Genomic DNA, 17,736 nt, shown 5'->3' on the forward strand with positions numbered 1-17,736 from the left:
GGATTTTATGTGACAGGTTCTTCTTCTTGCAACTAAGGAAGGCAATTTGTATTCATCTCATTAGCGAGGTGCTAGTAATTGGGGGATATTAATTTTATTGCTAACCCTGACAAATATTTTACTCTCTCCTGTAGTGGGTAATTGCATCCCCAACAGCTTCTTCTTTGTGCTGCCAGATGGAAAGGATGTGTGTTTGCCATTTTCATTAATACAATTAGTACCTCAGCATCTCGTCTGCCCCCACTCTAGCTGCGCACTGCCTGGGTCCTGGAGGAGGGAGAGGAGGAGGAGGAGAAAGAGGAGGAGGGGGCCAGCCTGCCTCGGACTTAGGTGCTGGGGAGGCTGTGCCCAGGGGTTGGCAGAGAGCTGCTGAGAACCGCTGTTGAGAGCCAGCAAGCCCAGCGCCTGGAGGCTGCCAAGCGCTAAACCACAACAATAACACCAGTGCCGCCACCACCACCACTGACAACTGTGTGGTTAGGGAGCAACAACTCATTATGCTGCCTAGAACTCCCCGGGGCATCAGCACAGTCCCAGGAGGGCGTGCACTCGCGTGTGGGCGCCTCTGACACCTTGGCTCCGGGACTGCCTGACAGTTGATGCCCCTGCTGCAGCTGGCCTCTACTTGCGCTCTGCACTCTTTTCTGTCCATGCAGCAGCTCTGCAAGGAGGGCCTGGGAACATGGTTGCCTGCTCCTCCTCCTTTGGGAAATGGTGCAAACACCATGCTTTTGCTGCCTGGGCCTGCACATTGCGACCAGATCACACTCTTTCCTGCTTTCCCACTCCAAAGGCTGCTAACTGTTCCGAAGTTTTCCTGTGCTCTTTGCTTCTCAGCCACTGCACACTCAGCTGGTCAGACATTCACTGTTAATGCATTTCTTGAAGAGATGGAGATGGTGGTTGAAGCCATAGGGTACATGGACTTCAACCTGTGTGTCAAGTCACAGGATGCCAAATAAAAAGGCCAGTGCCATGTGTGGATCAGCCTACCTCCAGTTGTTGGCCAGGGGTACCCTGGAGACCCCACCTACCCAATAATACATTGTTATTGCTTTTGGTTGTCCACTTGAGCGTGATGGTAAACTCTTGCTGCTGAAGACGCCACAAAACATAGCCAGAGGACTATAGTAAGCTTCGTTGTTGGCTGCCAGCTTACAAATAACAACACGGAGATTTCTTAATGATAAAAGCTAGGCCTTAGCTTAGGCTTGTCCCACTAGCTCTTATAACTTAAATTAGTCCATTTATATTAATCTACATTTTGCCTCATGGCTTTTTACCTTTCTTTCATTCTGTATGTCCAATTCCCCCCATGTCTTGTTGGCTCTCCTCTGTGCCTCAATTATCTTCTACTTCCTCTCTGCCCGCCTATACCTCCTGCCTAGCTATTGGCTGCTCAGCTCTTTATTAAACCAATCACAACAATATATCTTTGCATAGTGTACAGATATTCCACAAGACAGGACTGTGAGAAATCAAGTTGCTACTGACCAGGAAACTTCCTCTCTGAAGCAGCTTTGTAGGCTGTGGGAGTACAAAAGTTAAATAAAGTCTTACCCAGTTGTGAATTATAATGGCAAGCATGGCAAGATGTGCTCCTGGGTGCAGCTGTGGCCTGCCTGTTATGGGGCTAACCAGCTGATCTGTGATTGGATTTAAGGCCTGCTCTTCAGGAGGAAATGTGTGCCTGGTACCGTGAATCCACATAGGAATCCATGGCTGGTACCCAGGGGTAAAACTGTTACTATTATCTGGCTGAATGGACATAGTATCAAACTACCATCTACACTTGCATCTCTCTATCAATGGACTGATGACTGTAGTTTTTTTTGTGCAATGAATGGGCCATTAGTGCAAAAACTCACAACTGTTCAAAATGTAGAATAAATGTCCGTGGAGTGCTCAGGCACAAATGAGACCTCTAACTCACCCCTTCTCCTCCCACGGCCCAGAGACCACTGTGAAAGAGGAGGCAGGAAGGTTGTAGGGAGTAATAGAGTGAAACGATGCCTTTTGGACATGACAGGGCCGGCTCTACTCCTGAACTCATGGCAGTTGTAGATGCCGATACCAGACCTGCTCAAAATCAAGCCGGTCAATATTCCAGCACGGAGAGGGGAAGAACTGACAAGCCCCATCCTCAGCGGAGATGCTACTAACAGTTGATGGCTGGGGGACAGACAGTAAATTTGATGTAATGGTGCGGTCTCTGATAGGTCAGCCATGTTCCAGTGTGGCCCTACATTCATGGGTATATGAGTAACACAAATCGGAATTAGTGGGCTACTACTAAAAAGAAGAAGAAGAAGAAGAAGAAGAAGAAGAAGAAGAAGAAGAAGAAGAAGAAGAAGAAGAAGAAGAAGAAGAAGAAATGCAGGGGGCAGGAGTTAGGGGGAATGTGTTTGAGTGGAGGTGTATCCAGGAGAGGATGAAGATGATCAAATGCATTATATGCATGTACGAAATTCTCAAAAACATTTAAAAAGATTCATAAATATGTATTTACTTTGAAAACCAGAAAAATAAAAACAAAAAGATTTCCAAGAAAGCACATTCATAATCCCCTGGCTGTTAGCTAGTGCTGCCCATGGCTATCACTGATACACTGGAGACAGATGGCTTAAATGACAACTGTCTATGTCTCCCAGTTCTGGAGGTTGAGAGACCAAGATCTAGGTGCGGGCTAATCCAGTGTCTCTGGAGAAGGCTGTCTTCCTGATCTACAGACAACGGTCTTCTCTGTGTGTCCTCCCACAGTGGTGAGGGAAGACATCAAGGAAACCAGTTCTACTTGTTTTTGTTTTTGTTTCGAGACAAGGTCTCACTATGAAGCCCACATGGGCCTGAAACTCACTCTGTAGCCCAGGTTGGCCTTAAACTTGTGAGTGATCCTCCTGCTTCTTTTTCCCAGTGTTGGGACCATAGGCATGGGCCACCAGGCCTCTCTTCTGATAAAGTCACTCATCTCACCAGGAGGGAATCACCCTCAAGGCTGAACTGCCTCTAAAGACTCCATGTTAAAATACCATCTCATGGGGAATAGGCTTCAGTACATGAGGAGGACAAGCATAGGTGTTCTCATCTGTTCACAAGTGTCAAGAAGGTGTGTGCTTGGTACCACTTACCTTCAACCTGGCCATAGCCAGAGGTAGGGCATCTGTCCCTCCCCTCTTTCTGGCCTCTCAGTGCTGATTTGGGGCCCAGAGAGATGGCTCAGCAGTTAAGAAAACTGGCTGCTCTTCCAGAGGACCCAGGTTTGATTCCCAGCACCTACAAGCTGGCTCACAACCATCTGTAGCTCCAATTCCAGGGGATCCATCTGACACCCTCTTCTGGCCTCTGTGTGGATGCACATATACACAGGCATGTATATACTCATATACATACATGCATAAAATAAATAGACAAATAAATAAATATTAAAAGAAAAAGATTCTCAGAAGCTAGCTTTAGATATCCAAGTCCTTTTCCTGTAAAGAAGTCTGTCTTTCAGGGAACTGTAGTTGTTTTGGAGTAGGAAATGTTTTTTAAAAGTATTAGTTTTAAACTGGCAGTGGTGGTGCCTGCCTTTAATCCCAGTGCCTGGGAGGCAGAAACAGGCAGATCTCTGAGTTAGACACCAGTCTGGTCTATAGAGTTTTCAGAACAAAGAGTGAAAGCAAATTTTCACATGTGACACAGGTCACATTGCTTCTAAAGTATGCATAGAGTGAGTTCCAGGACAGCCAGGGCTACACAGTGAAACCCTGTCTCAAAAAACCAAAAGCAAAGCCAAACCAAATTACAAAAAACCCCCAAAATACTAGTTTTAAATGTTGTCATCATAAATGTTGAGTGTTTGAGATCAATGTCTATCCTGATTTAAACCTTATACTATGATTACATATATTGAAAAATTACATGGTAGCTCATAAATATGTACAATTCTGTGCTTCTAGGGATAATTAAAAACAAATTAAATAGGCATTATGGCTCACACCTAAAATCCTAGCAGTTAGGAGGCTGAGGCATGAGAGTTGGATCCTTTGGAAATGGAGTTACAGATAGTTGTGAGCTGCCATCTCTCCAGCCCCCAGGAACCTGTTTTTAAGAAGGATACTTGGATTAGTTAACCAAGTTGGCATTTCAGGTTTTATTATTAGAATCAGCTCAATTTCTTTCTTTTCTTTCTTTCTTTCTTTCTTTCTTTCTTTCTTTCTTTCTTTCTTTCTTTCTTTCTTTCTTTCTTTCTTCTTTCTTTCTTTCTTTCTTTTTTTTCTTTCTTTCTTTCTTTTTCTTTTCTTTTCTTATTTTAAAGCAAGTTCTTTTCTCCCCTTTTACTAAAAAAAGATTTTTTTCCTTGCACAACACATCCTGGTTATGGTTTGCACGCCCTGTACTCCTCTCCACTTCTCCTCCTATCCAGACCAACTTCCTTCCTGTCTCTAACTAGAAAACAAACAGGCTTCTAAGGGATAATAATAAAATAAAATACAGTAAGATAAAACAAAAACTAACACATCAGAATTGAACAAAACCAACCAAACAAACAGAAAAAAAGAGCCCAAGAGAAGGCACAAGAAGCAGAGACCCACTTGTGTGGTGATATTGTGTTTCCCAATATATTGTGTACCCTAATAAACTTATCTAGGGGTCACAGAACAGAACAGTCACAATATTAAACATAGAGGTTAGGCAATGGTAGCACACATGCCTTTAATCCTAGCATTCCAGAGGCAGAGATCCATCTGGATCTCTGTGAGTTCAAAGCCACACTGGAAACAGCCAGGCATGGTGACACATGCCTTTAATCCCAGGAAGTGATGGCAGGAAGCAAAAAGGTATATAAGGCGTGAAAACCAGGAACTAGAGTCTGTTAAGCTTTCAGGCTTTTGAGCAGCAGTTCAGCTGAGATCCATTCGGATGAGGATTCAGAGGCTTCCAGTTTGAGGAAACAAGATCAGCTGAGGAATTGGCAAGGTGAGGTGGCTGTGGCTGGTTCTGTCTCTCTGATCTTTCAGCATTCACCCCAATATCTGGCTCCTGGGTTTGTTTTTATTAATAAGACCTTTTTTTTTTTTTTTTTTTTTTTTTTTTTTGGTTTTTCGAGACAGGGTTTCTCTGTGTAGCTTTGCGCCTTTCCTGGGACTCACTTGGTAGCCCAGGCTGGCCTCGAACTCACAGAGATCCACCGGCCTCTGCCTCCCGAGTGCTGGGATTAAAGGCGTGCGCCACCACCGCCCGGCTAATAAGACCTTTTAAGATTCATGCTACACACTTGTTTGCACACTCAGAAATCCTATAAAAACACTAAACTGGAACTATAATATATATGTAAAGGATCTGGTGCAGACTGGTGTAGGGCCTATGTATGCTACCTCAGTCTCTGTGAGTTCATATGAACTTTTTTTTTTAAGGGCCTTATTTTCCTGGTGTCTTTCATCCTCTCTGCCTCTTACATTCTACCTCTTCTTTTTTAGGGTTACCTGAGCTCTGAGGGGAGGGATTTTATGGAGATATCCCACTTAGGGCTGAGTGTTCCAAGGTCTCTTACTCTTTTCATAATGTCTGTTTGTGGGTCTCTGTATTTGTTCCTATTAGCTGCAGGAGGAAGCTTCTCTGATGATGGCTGAACAAGGCACTGATCTACGAGTACAGCAGAATGTCATTAGGAGTCATTTTATTGCTATTTTTTGTTTGTTTTGAAAAGCAGAGTATTTGGTTTTACCTGGGGTCCCTGGGTTATCTATCTAGTCTCTGGTTCTTGGTCATCCAAGCAGTGTCAGGTATGGCTTCTATCTTGTACAGCAGGCCTTAAGTCAAATCAGATATTGGTTGGTTACTCTCACAAGCCTTGTGCCACCATTGCCCTGTGAAATCTTACAAGCAGGACACCATTGTAGATCAAAGTGTTTGTGGCTGGATTGGTGTTTATGTTTCTCTTTTGGTAGCATCCAGAGCACCTTCCTGCACCGAAGATGCTAGAATGTAGGCGTGAAGGCTCTGTGCAGGCACCAGCTTGGCTTCTTCATGTTTCATGAGTTGTGTAGGTGTTTTCTTTAGCAATGGGCTCTTGCTGTCAGTTTGTGGAGAGCAACCTATAGTCTTGGCAACAGGCTAGATTGTTTGGGGGTTCTCCCGGGATCCCTTTGGCCAACAACTCAATTAGATGTAACCCAATCCTGGGACTGGAAGCTTTATTTGGTGACAGGAGATATACAGTCGGGATCTGTTTCTCCCATTATTTGGTTATTTCATTTAGATCGCCTTTATGTGTCTATATTTTAGGAAGATTCTCCTGTATTAAGTTTCAGTGCCACCCCTCAAATGGCCATTAATTTGAGCTGTCTCTCCCAGTATTCCTTCCCTTGTCCCCCTCTCCTCTTTCCTTCCCCACTTGATCCTTCTGTTCCAGACCTCCATCCATCCACAACTATTTATTCTTTTCCCTTTTCCTAATGAGATCTCTCTGTCACCCCTAGTCCCTTACTGTGTGCCTAACCTCTGGTGGTTCTACAGATTGTAACTTCTCAATGACTTAACAGCTAATATTCACATATAAGCGAATATATATCATATTTGTCTTTCTGGGTCTAGGATATCTCATTCAGGATGATTTTCTTTAGTTTCATCCACTTACCTATAAATTTTATGATCTCATTAAAAAAAACAGATGAGTAATACTCCATTGTATAAATGTATTACATTTTCTTTATCCATTTTTCTGTTAAGGGGCATCTAGGTTGTTTCTGATTTCTGGCTGTTAAGAATGTAAGAGTAATGAACATGGTTGAACAAGTGTCTCTCTGGTAGGATGAAGCATCCTTTGGGTATATGCCCAAGAATGGTATAGCTGGATCTTGAGGTACATTGATTTCCATCTTCCTGAAGCACTGCCACACTGATTTCTACAGTGACTGGACAAGTGTTCATTCTCATCAGCAATGGAAGAGTGTTCCCCTTACTCCACATCCTCACCAGCATGAGCTGTCACTTGTTTTATTGATCTTAGTCACTCTAACAGGTGTAAGATGAAATCTCAAAGTAGTTTTAATTTGCATTTTCCAGATGCCTAAGGATATTGAACATTTCTTTAACTGTTTCTCAGTTATTTGAAATTCCTCTATTGAGAATTCTGTATATATATATATATCCTCAATTTAAAATTGGGTTATTTGTTTTCTTGATATCTAGTTTTTTGGTTTCTTTATATATTTTGGATATCAGCCCTCTGTTGAATTTGTAGTTGGTAAAAAAAAAAAATCCTTCCCCATACTGAATACTGCCACTTTGTCTGAATGATAGTGTCTTTTGCCGCTCAGAAGCTTTTCAGTTTCATGAGGTCCCATTTATTAATTGTTGCTCTTAGTGCTTGCGCTAATGGTGTTCTGTTCAGAAAGTCTTTTCCTGTGCCAATGAGTTCAAGGCTATTCCTCACTCTCTCTTTTATCTTGTTCAGGCATCTGGTTTTATGTTGAGGTCTTTGGTCCATTTGGAGTTAGTTTTGTACAGTGTGTTAAGTGTGGATCTCTTTGCACTCTTCTACATGCGGTTGCCCAGGATGACCAGCGCCATTTATTGAAGATGCTGTCTTCTTTCCAGTGTGTATTTTTGGCTTCTGTTTAAAAACCAGGCATCCATGCATGTGTGGACTTAGGTCTGGGCCTTCAGTTTGATTCCATTGATCAATATGACTGTTTTTGTGCCAAAATCATGATACTTTCATTTACTATAGTTTTGTGATACAACTTGAAATTGGGGAATGGTGATAATTCCAGCAGTTCTTGTATTATTTAGGATAGTTTTAGCTACTCTGGCTTTTTTTCTTTTCTTTTCTTTGCGTGCGTGCGTGCGTGCGTGCGTGCGTGCGTGCGTGCGTGTGTGTGTGTGTGTGTGTGTGTGTGTGTGTGTGTTTCTATATAAAGCTGAAATTTATTCTTTCAAGATCTGTGAAGAACTGGATTGGAATTTTGATAGGGATTGTATTGAATTTGTAGACTGCTTTCGGTAAGATGGCCATGTTTACTATGGGAGATCTTTCCATCTTCTGACACCTTCATCAGTTTCTTCCTGCAGTGACTTGAAGTTTTTATCACACAAGATTTTCACTTGCTTGATTAGAGTTATGCCAAGATATTTTATATTATTTGAGGCTATTGTGAAAGGCGTTGTTTCCCTGGGTTCTTTCTCAGTCCATTTGTCATTTGTGTATAAGAAGTGTGTGTGTGTGTGTGTGTGTGTGTGTGTGTGTGTGTGTGTGTGTGTGTGTGTGAATTAATTTTGTATCCAGCCATTTTGCTGAAAGTGTTTATCAGCTGTAGGAGTTTCAGTTAATTTCTTAGTGTCCTTGGTCCTCTGAGGAGAATACAACCAGCCAGCCGTGGATCAATGCACATATGGTGTATCTAGTTCACTTTTGTAATGTCCCTTAGCATTTTAACTACTTACCCATGTCTGCTATGTTCCAGGAAAGTTCTGCGGTCTCAGCTTCGCTACCTGTCACTTTTGGACAGCTTAGCTGACTCTGTGCTAGTTCCTCGGATCATGTCAGTAAACCCCAATTTTCCATCGTGCATCCACTTCAGCACGTTCATCCTAATCAAACCTTGTTATGTTCTTCTTGGCCTAACAACTCTAAAACCCACTTGGACACATGATCCCCAGACTCCTGATTTAAGGTTTGGAACTTCTGCTACTCTCTAGGGAGAAACTCCAGTTCCTCTTGGGTTTTACATTTTTATCATCTGGACTGTGTTGGCATTTAGTTCTCCTTGTGGGTTTGGAAGCAATGGAAGACCCTGGAAATAGATATTTAGGAAAATCACATTTCATTGTATGGCACCTTTCCAAGGAATGGTCTTCAGAATTTTTTTTTAATACATTGCAAATGAACAGCTATAAACCTGTTTTAGGGTGATTTTCAGCTCAGATTCTGGTCTCACTTTTATCTGTATAAATCTCTCCAACATCTCAAGGTCTCCTTACTTTCCCTTTAGTACATTTAGCTTATTGTGGGAGACTGAGGCTGGAGACTTTGAGGTATTTTTCCCCCAACGGTGAGGATCTAATCTTCCACATGCTAGCCAAGTGCCTTATCATGTAATTGTCATACTGTTAGCAGAATTATTAGGCCCAAGCCTAAGTCTGTCAGATCTTATAAATAAGCCAGGTTTGGCCCTCTGTTCTCAATAGATCAACACAGAGAAAAGAAATAGAGAAAAGCAGAAAAAGGAAACCCACGTAATTTATACATGGGAAGAGGGACAAAAATGGCCGGCAGCCCTCCTAGTCTGTCTTTAAGGCCCTGACATGAGGTTCAGTAGTAGAGTCAAGGTGTGAACAGCTCAGTAGCCCCAGCCAAGGTATGCCCGAACAGTTGAGTCTATTTCCCTTCTAGCAGACCATTTCTTCCTCTGGCTGCCATTCGGCTTCAGTCTTCTCCTAGGACGAGATTCCTGGGAAGACTGTAATTTCTCAACGATATTGTTTTTGTAGTCTGAATGCCAAAGTGAGGGACACAAGTATTTCTTTAGATTCTTTCTTCTAGACTGGCTTTACCACCAGCTTTCCAGATTTCAGTACTTAACTGATTTTTTTATATTTTTATTTTTCTAACCCTGCAACTATTAAAACAGTTTTCAGTCTTGGTCCTCATTTCTATCAGTTCAATGACCAAAGGAGATGGACTCTTTTAAAGATGCCACAGAAACCTCTGACTTTCCATCAGATTCTGAGGTGGGTATTCAAGTCACTTGATGTGTTTTTCCCCTTTGTTTATCATCCTTAGAGCCATCAGAAGCCATCAGCTGACTATAGTCTCTACAATCACTCTTGTCACCATGGCAACTAAGTACTGTCGTCACTTGATTTCTTCTGCCCTCCACCTGAATTCACCACCAGGGAGAGGCCGTCACTGTTATTTCGCTGAATACCTTGGGTTGCCAGCGTTCTGCTTTCTCCTGGTGAGGAGGGTGGTGGTGTGCTTCTCAAATACATGGGGGCAACAAAATATCAGACTACTATTTTGAGAGTGTGTTTTCTTGAGCCCCTCCTGGTACCTATCCCTGCATCTATCTGCAGCCAGGAAGGCAACATATGGCACACTCAAACGGGGGGTAATTGAGATGGATTTAATAAAGGAAATATTTATAAAGATGTAAGCAGGGGTGGCAGATTGAGTAATGAACTTGATTATTTTTAAAGATTGATTTTATATATACAGGTGTTTTGCTGGTATGTATGTATTTATGTATGTATGTATGTATGTACCTGCTGCCCTTGGAGGCCAGAAGAGGACATCCTATTCCCTGGAACTGGAGTTATAGACAGTTATAAGCCACCGTGTAGGGAAAGCTTGGGTCCCCTGTAAGTGCTCTTAATCACTAAGCCATCTCTCCAATCCCAACTTAATTAAAATATTTTTATTTTATTTCTCTCTCTCTCTCTCTCTCTCTCTCTCTCTCTCTCTCTCTCTCTCTCTCTCTCTCTGTGTGTGTGTGTTTGTGTGTGTGTGTGTATGCACATGTGTATAAGACTGCCTGTGGAGACCAGAAGAGGGCATTGGATTCCCTGGAGTTGGAGTTACAGATGATTGTAAGATGCCTGATGTGGATGCTGGGAACCAAATTGGTCCTCTAAAAGAATAGCAAGCTCTCTTAATTGTTGAGCATCTCTCTCTAGCTCCAGAGCAATGGACTTTAATTCTTCAGCTCTATCTCATCCATACCCTCTTGTGTCCTCAGTGTGGGTAGGAGCTAGATTGGCCATAGGAGGCCAATAGCAGGTGGTGAAATGTGAGGTCTTACTCTTTCTAATTTTAGGCCTAAGAGATACCACAGGTAGACAATTCCTGTTCTTATTTGAATGTAAAATGTTCTGCACAGGCTCTTGTTTTGAGTACTTGTTCCTCATTAATCACAGGGATGAGAAAGAAAACTAATATTGTCCCTGCTTTATGATGGTTTGGCTTAGAAATTTTCAGCTGTATGATGGTGTGGAAGTGATACAGATTCAGCAGAAATTCCTATTTGCCCAGGCTAGCTCTTTGTGATACAACACAACAAGAGTCAGTCGCAGCTTCCAGTTGGTAACATGATTGTAGGTGATCAGCAACTAAGTCTCTGTAGCATATTGTGTTGCTTACATTTTAATTTTTTTATAATAGCAATTTGTGTAAGATATCCAACCTTTGATTGCAGAACAGGTTTTATGCTGATGATTTGTCCAACTTCAGGCTAATATAAATGTTCTGAGCACATTTAAAGTAGTTGAGTTGAACTGTGATGTTCAGTAGACTAGGAGTATCAGGGTCATTCCATTTTTGATATTCTCAACTTTGATGGGTCTATTGGATGGAAACCATTGTAAGTTGAGGAACATCTGTGCTTGTTTGTACTTATGAGACTGTCACAGCCATTAGAGAAATGGCTGCTAAGGAGAATGAAAGACACAGGAATAAAGTAGCTCCAACCACACATTATGTACAGTGTGAAACTCTGTTGTTCTAGGTGCTGAAGCTTGAAGTAATGATGTCTAGCTGAGCTCATCTGACTCAAGCAAGTTCTAGTGGACCTGGACCTGGAGATTATAGAAACACACAGTGGCTTTGCCACATGGTGTCCCAGTAACCTGGTGCACCAGAGTAAACAAAGGGATGGGACAGATGGTACAGACTGAGCCTAAAAGATTGAGAGGAGGAAGTTACTAGGACCTAGTGAGAGTAGTTATGGGAAAGAGGCTTGGCTAGAGCTGTGGCCTTTGGTGATGGGTCCATGGAAACCAGAGTGGTAGCCAAGGGGAATAACCAGCATCACCTTTCTGTCTCCTGCTCTCCAAGGACTCCATTAGTACAGCTCACTTCTTCATAGCAACTGAAGCAGGATGAAGATTTGGACAGGAAAATAGAAAATGTTGGATGCACTTTGCATTTCTGAAAATGTCTGTTTTACTCTCGTGATTATGTGATAGTTTGATGGGTACAGGATTCTTGGCTAGGGATGATTCCTTGCAGAAATGTGAAGGAGTTTCCAGTAGACTAGTGAGAGATTGGCAGGTCTTCAGCACTTTTCTTTTCTTTTTTTCCAAGACAGGGTTTCTCTGTAAAGCCCTAGCTGTCTTGGAACTCAGAGATCTGCTTGCCTCTGCCTCTGCCTCCCAAGTGCTGGAATTCAAGGTGTGCACAACCACCACTTGTCTTCCTTAGCACTCTTAGCTTTTGTGTGTGAACCATTAATTGTTTTCCATTAATTGTTTTCCATTAATTGTTTTCCATCCCCGGAAACTAGTACGATTTTCTTTTTGCCTCAATCCGATTTTACCAATTTATAGCATGTTCCTTCCGGTGGATCTGCCTTTATCCATTATTCTAGACAATTTATAGAGTCTTTCCACTTGGCAACTACTTCTTGAATTATTCATTAAAAGAAGCACACTTCTCTTTGTTGTGTATGTGTGTTATATCCGGTGTGTGCACACCAGGACATGCATGTGGAGGTCCAAGGACCACATCTGAGGGTCAGTTCTCTCCTTCCACCATACGGGTCACAGGGATTGAATTCAGGTTGTCAGGCCATCTCATCAGCCCTCCGTAATTTATCCTCTCCTATTTCTCCGTTCTTTTTAAAATTTTTCTCTTTCATTTTTGAAAACTTAGGGATTTTTTTATTAATTGTGTGTGTGTGTGTGTGTGTGTGTGTGTGTGTGTGTGTAGTATGTAGTATGTGAATAGAGGTGTCCTTGGGAGGCCAGAAGTGTTGGATCCCCCTGAAGCTAGAGTTCCAGGTGGTGGCGGGCCCCCTGAGGTGACTGCTAGGAACTGAACTAGGGTCCCCTGGAAAAGCATCAGGACGCTCCTGGCCACTGAACCGTCTCTCATCCCCTTTCTTTTCTCTGCTTTCTTCTTCTCCTCTCCCTTCTTTCCTCCCCTTGTTCCCTTTTCTTCCTCGTTTTTCTCTCTCACTTCTTCATCCTCCTCCTCCCTCACCACTGGAAACGGGGTCTTGTGTTACCCAGTCGGATGTCAAACTTCTGGGGTCAAATGGTCCTCCCGGGGAAGCTTCCTTCAAGATGATTGGTCTGTGCGTAGAGAGCCAAGATAGCTTCTGGGAAAGTGTGCAGGAAAAGCGTCAGCAAAGGGAAAAAGCCAAAGAAGAGGGTACCTTGGTTCAAGGGAGGTGCCAGCCTGCTTGGTTCAAACACACTCACTGCGTGAGAACTACAAAGAGGGAGCCCGGGCTGCTGGATCTCCTGGGTTCAGGGCATAAGGGGTGAAGAACCAAGAAAAACAAACAAGCAAGCAAGCAAACCAACAAAAAACCATTGGGTTGCAAAAATAACAACTTTCCCTCACCCACCCTCATTTTCTGTATTAGAAGCTACCTGGCATATCTCATAGTCCTTGGCTGTTTAGCAGTGATTTTACTCAACATTGCAGAACCAGAAAGCCAACGGCATCATGGTCTTGGTCACGTGAGTTTCTAACAGTCAGAACTGAAATCTAGCTGATTTGATGGCATAGTAGCTGAGATCACCTCATGCCACTTAGCCTTAGGAAAGGACCTTGTAATATTGATTTTTACGTGTGTGTGTGTGTGTGTGTGTGTGTGTGTGTGTGTGTGTGTGTGTGTGTGAGTGAGACGTATGTACCTATAGGTGCCTGTGGGGCCTAGAAAGGGGCATCGGATCTCCTGGAGCTGGAATTACAGATGGTTGTGAGAGACTTAAGGTGGCTGCTGGGAGCCACACTCTGGTCCCTCCACAAGAAGAGCAAAGACTCCTTTACCACTGCACCATCTCTCCAGCCCCAAGGACACTGTACTTTCTCCTCTCTGGAGGAAAGGAGTCGGGAAGCCTCTGTACTCACGGTGTAGTGTGCTGGTGGCTGAGTTCACTCTCTCTGGGTGTGGTGGTCTGAATGAAAATGGCCCCCATAGGCTCATAGGACATGTGGCCTCATGGGAGGAAGTGTGTCACTGGGGATGGGCTTTGTGGTTTCAAGTCAGTTCCCGTAGCTCTCTCTTCCTGCTCCCTGCGGATTGGTATGTAGAACTCTTCAGCTACTCTCCAGCACCATGTCTGTCTGCATGCTGCCATGCTTCCTGCCATGATGATATTGGACTAAACCACTGAAGTATAAGCCAGCCCCAATTAAATGTTTTCCTTTACAAGAGTTGCTGGGGTTGGCCAGGCGGTAGTGGCACTCGCCTTTAATCCCAGATCCGCAGAGGCAGGCGGATCTCTGTGAATTGGAGGCCAGCCTGGGCTACCGACCAAGTTCCAGGACAGCCAGGACTCTTACACAGAGAAACTCTGTCTCAAAAAAAAAAAAAGTTGCTGTGGTCATGGTGTCTCGTCACAGCAATAGAAAACCTAACTAAGACACTGGACATGACATTCCTGTCTTTATAAGGTCTGCATCTCCCAGTTCAGAGATCATGCTACTCTTGGGACTATAAACCTCAGCTGTCTGTCAGGGCAAGGAATGAACACAGGAAAGAGTCAAGGGACATAACTGACTTTCCAACAGCCTTGACTGTCCTTTCTTTTTTTAAAAACGCTCATCCCCTTACCCTGTTTTTTACTTCTATTTCTGACACCTGACACCAACTAGTCCTTTATCTTGTGAATTTTGTGGCACAAACTGTTTCTCAGGCTTCCTCACTGAGGCTCTGGGGTTCAGGTGTCCCTGTTCTGCGAGGTAAATCTGGTTTCTAGCTTTCATAGAGTCTTGGTGTTGTTCTCTCTCTGTTGTCCAAACCAGGTTTAGCTCTTAAAATAATGATGTTTCTGGAGGACAAAGAATTTGGGGCACGTGCTCAACTTTCTATCTCAATCTACAAGTTTCTAAGTAAAACACAGTCTGGTATTTTGAATCAATCATGGTCTTATTGGGACTCAGAAACCACTATACTTTATAGAATTGAATGTTAAGAATTACTAATCAGGTGCACAGAAGTTACCATATGACTGAGAATGTTGTAGAGACAATAGCTGTTACAGAAACAAACATGGCCAGAAGCAGCTACTTGCCAATTCTTGGTCTAAAAGGACAAAGAGAAGTTGGAATGACTAAAACTTGTTTAGGAAAGGGGTCTCCTGGAGCTGAAACTTGGACATCTGAGGATCCTGGTGGGTGGCTGAGTGCTGCAAACTGGATGTGCATGCTTCTGGACTGAGCTGCTGCTCTGAGGTCAGGAAGAAACACTGTTGGTAGCACTGTCAGGTACAGGGAGCAGACAGGAAGCAGACAGGAGGTGCATCTTCCTCCTGTGGCCTTGAAGTCTCTTCTGAAGGCCAATCTTTTCTTGTTGCCAGAGCCTAAAGAGGTCCAGCTGGCAAAGGAGACATGTGGTGTGCAGAGAGCAGCCCTGCATCACAGAGGCAGTCACAGTGGCCTTGGAACCGGGAGGACAGCTCACTAACTGTCCCCTCAGCTTACTAAATCCGATACTCAGGATTTTCATGCATTTTGCCTTCCTACAATTAAAGCCAATCCTCATTCCTCCCCTGCCCCCGGCCCCCTACAAAAAAAGGAGATGCAAAGTCCAATGACCTTTGTACTCACATAGGGAATGGAGTCTCACGATCTATTTATTACTGGGAAATACTGATGACATGTCAAATCCAGTTGGAGCTCCATCTAAACATTTTGTTTCTAAACATCTTTTTGGCCAGGGAGATGGCTCAGTAGGTAAGGGCACTTGCCACCAAGCCTAATGACTTGAGTTCACTGTCTGGAACCGGAATTTTTGGAAGGGGAAAACTGACTGCTGCAAGTTGTCCTCTGACCTCCACTCAGCAGTGTGAAACACACACACACACACACACACACACACACACACACACACACACACACACACAGCTTTTTAAAATGTGAAGCAAAAGTTTGTTTTAGTCACCTTTTTATTGCTGTGACAAAACACCATGACCAAGGTAACTGAATTTGGAGCTTATGGTTCCAGAGGGTTAGAATCCATGACCATCATGGTGGGGAGCATGGCATCAGGCAGGCAGGCATGGTGCTGGAGCAGCAGCTGAGAGCTTACATCTTGATCCACAAGTATGTGGCAGAGAGTGCTAACTTGGAATGGTGTGGGTTTTTGAAACCTCAAAGCCCGTTCCCAGTGACACACCTCCTCCAACAAGGCCATACTTCCTAATCCTTCCCATACATTTCCATCAGTTGGGGACAAAACACTCAAATACAAGAGCCTATGTGGGCCATTCTCATTCAACCCACCACAGAGCTACATGCTATCTTTTTCATTGTTCCCTCCTCAGCTGGTTCAGTTTAGGATTGGGAAGGGAGGTGTTCTGTTGGTGTGGCAGTTTGAATAAGAAAGGCCCCCATAGGCTCATATATTGGACTGCTTAGTCACCAGAAAGTGGCACTATTTGAGGAGGATTAGGAGGTGTGGCCTTGATGGAAGAAGTGTGTTACTGGGGGTGAGTTTTGAGGTTTCAAAAGCCCGTGCCAGGCCCAGTCTTTCTCTGTCTTTCTGCTTATGGATCAGGATGTCTCTCAGCTACTTTTCCAGCACCACACCTACCTGCCACCATGCTTTCTGCCATGATGATAATGGACTAAGCCTCTGAACCTGCCAGCAAATCCCCAATTAAAGGCTTCCTTTTATAAGAGTTGCCTTGGTCATGGTGTCTTCATAGTAATAGAATGGTGACTAACACAATTGGCTTTCTTAAAGCCCCCCTAGTATGCTCATCATAAATTTTAGCACAAGTGTGGCAACTCTCATTCCTAAGAGCAGTATAAATGGGTTCTGGTTCATGACATCCATTTAGGGGAAGTTAAAAAATGTTGCCAGGCTGTACACGAAAATTTGTATCACACCTCTCTATTGTGGGATAATCTTTTTGTGCACTGTGAAAACATGTCTCTGTTGAGGTACTTTCTGATTGGTTTAATAAAGAGCTGAACAGCCAATAGCTAGGCAGGAGATGATAGGCGGGACTTCTGGGAAAAGATAGGAACTCTGGGAAGAAGAAAGGTGGGATTTACCAACAAGATGTGGAGCAGGTTGGATGTACAGTATGGAGGAGAAGTAACGAGCCACGTGGCAGAATGTAGATTAATATAAATGGGTTAATTTAAGTTTTAAGAGCTAGTTGGAAAAAAGCCTAAGCTAAAGCTAAGCTTTCATACTTAATAAGAAATCTCTGTGTCATTATTTGGGAGTTGGCGGTCCAAAGAAAATCCAGCTACACCTTTCTCTTCCCTTCCCTCTTCCTCCCTTTCTCTCTTCCTTGGAAGCATAGTTTATCAAGTATATTGTAAAGGAGTTGTGGTCTGTGTTTTTGATAGTGAGTGTCTTTTCTTTTAAAAAGCTTATTTTTATGTGTATGAATCTTTTGTTTGCCTGTATGTATGTCCATCATATTCATGCTTGATGTCCACAGAAGCCAGAAGAGTCTATCGGGGGCCCTCAAAATGGAGTTAAAGATGGTTGAGAGCTGCCATATGGGTTCTGGGAACCAAACCTGGGTCCTTTGCAAGAACACAAAGTTCTTTTAACCACTGAATCACCCCAAGATTGTGTTTCATTTAGCTGAGCCTGGCCTTGATCTTATTATATTACCAAGGATGACTTTTAACTCCTGATCATCCTGCCTTGCCTCCACAGTCTGGATTACAGGCATGCCTCACTATACCTGGCTGGAACTGATATTTTCTTTGTGAGGGAACCTTAGCATCTTTTTTCCATATGCTCACTAGATTTGGGTTTTTCTTTTTCTGTTCTT

General features: G+C 43.3%; 1 protein-coding gene across 2 annotated transcripts in view; it reads left to right on the forward strand.

Annotated features, from left to right (window-relative positions):
• The window catches only part of Siae (sialic acid acetylesterase), a 100,991-nt gene that overhangs the window by 18,802 nt on the left and 64,453 nt on the right, over positions 1–17,736 (forward strand). The gene's annotated exons all lie outside the window — the stretch shown is intronic.

This window comes from Peromyscus californicus, unplaced genomic scaffold (assembly GCF_007827085.1).
Source record: "Peromyscus californicus insignis strain IS unplaced genomic scaffold, ASM782708v3 Scaffold_11__1_contigs__length_118956290, whole genome shotgun sequence".
Classification (NCBI taxonomy): Eukaryota; Metazoa; Chordata; class Mammalia; order Rodentia; family Cricetidae; genus Peromyscus; species Peromyscus californicus.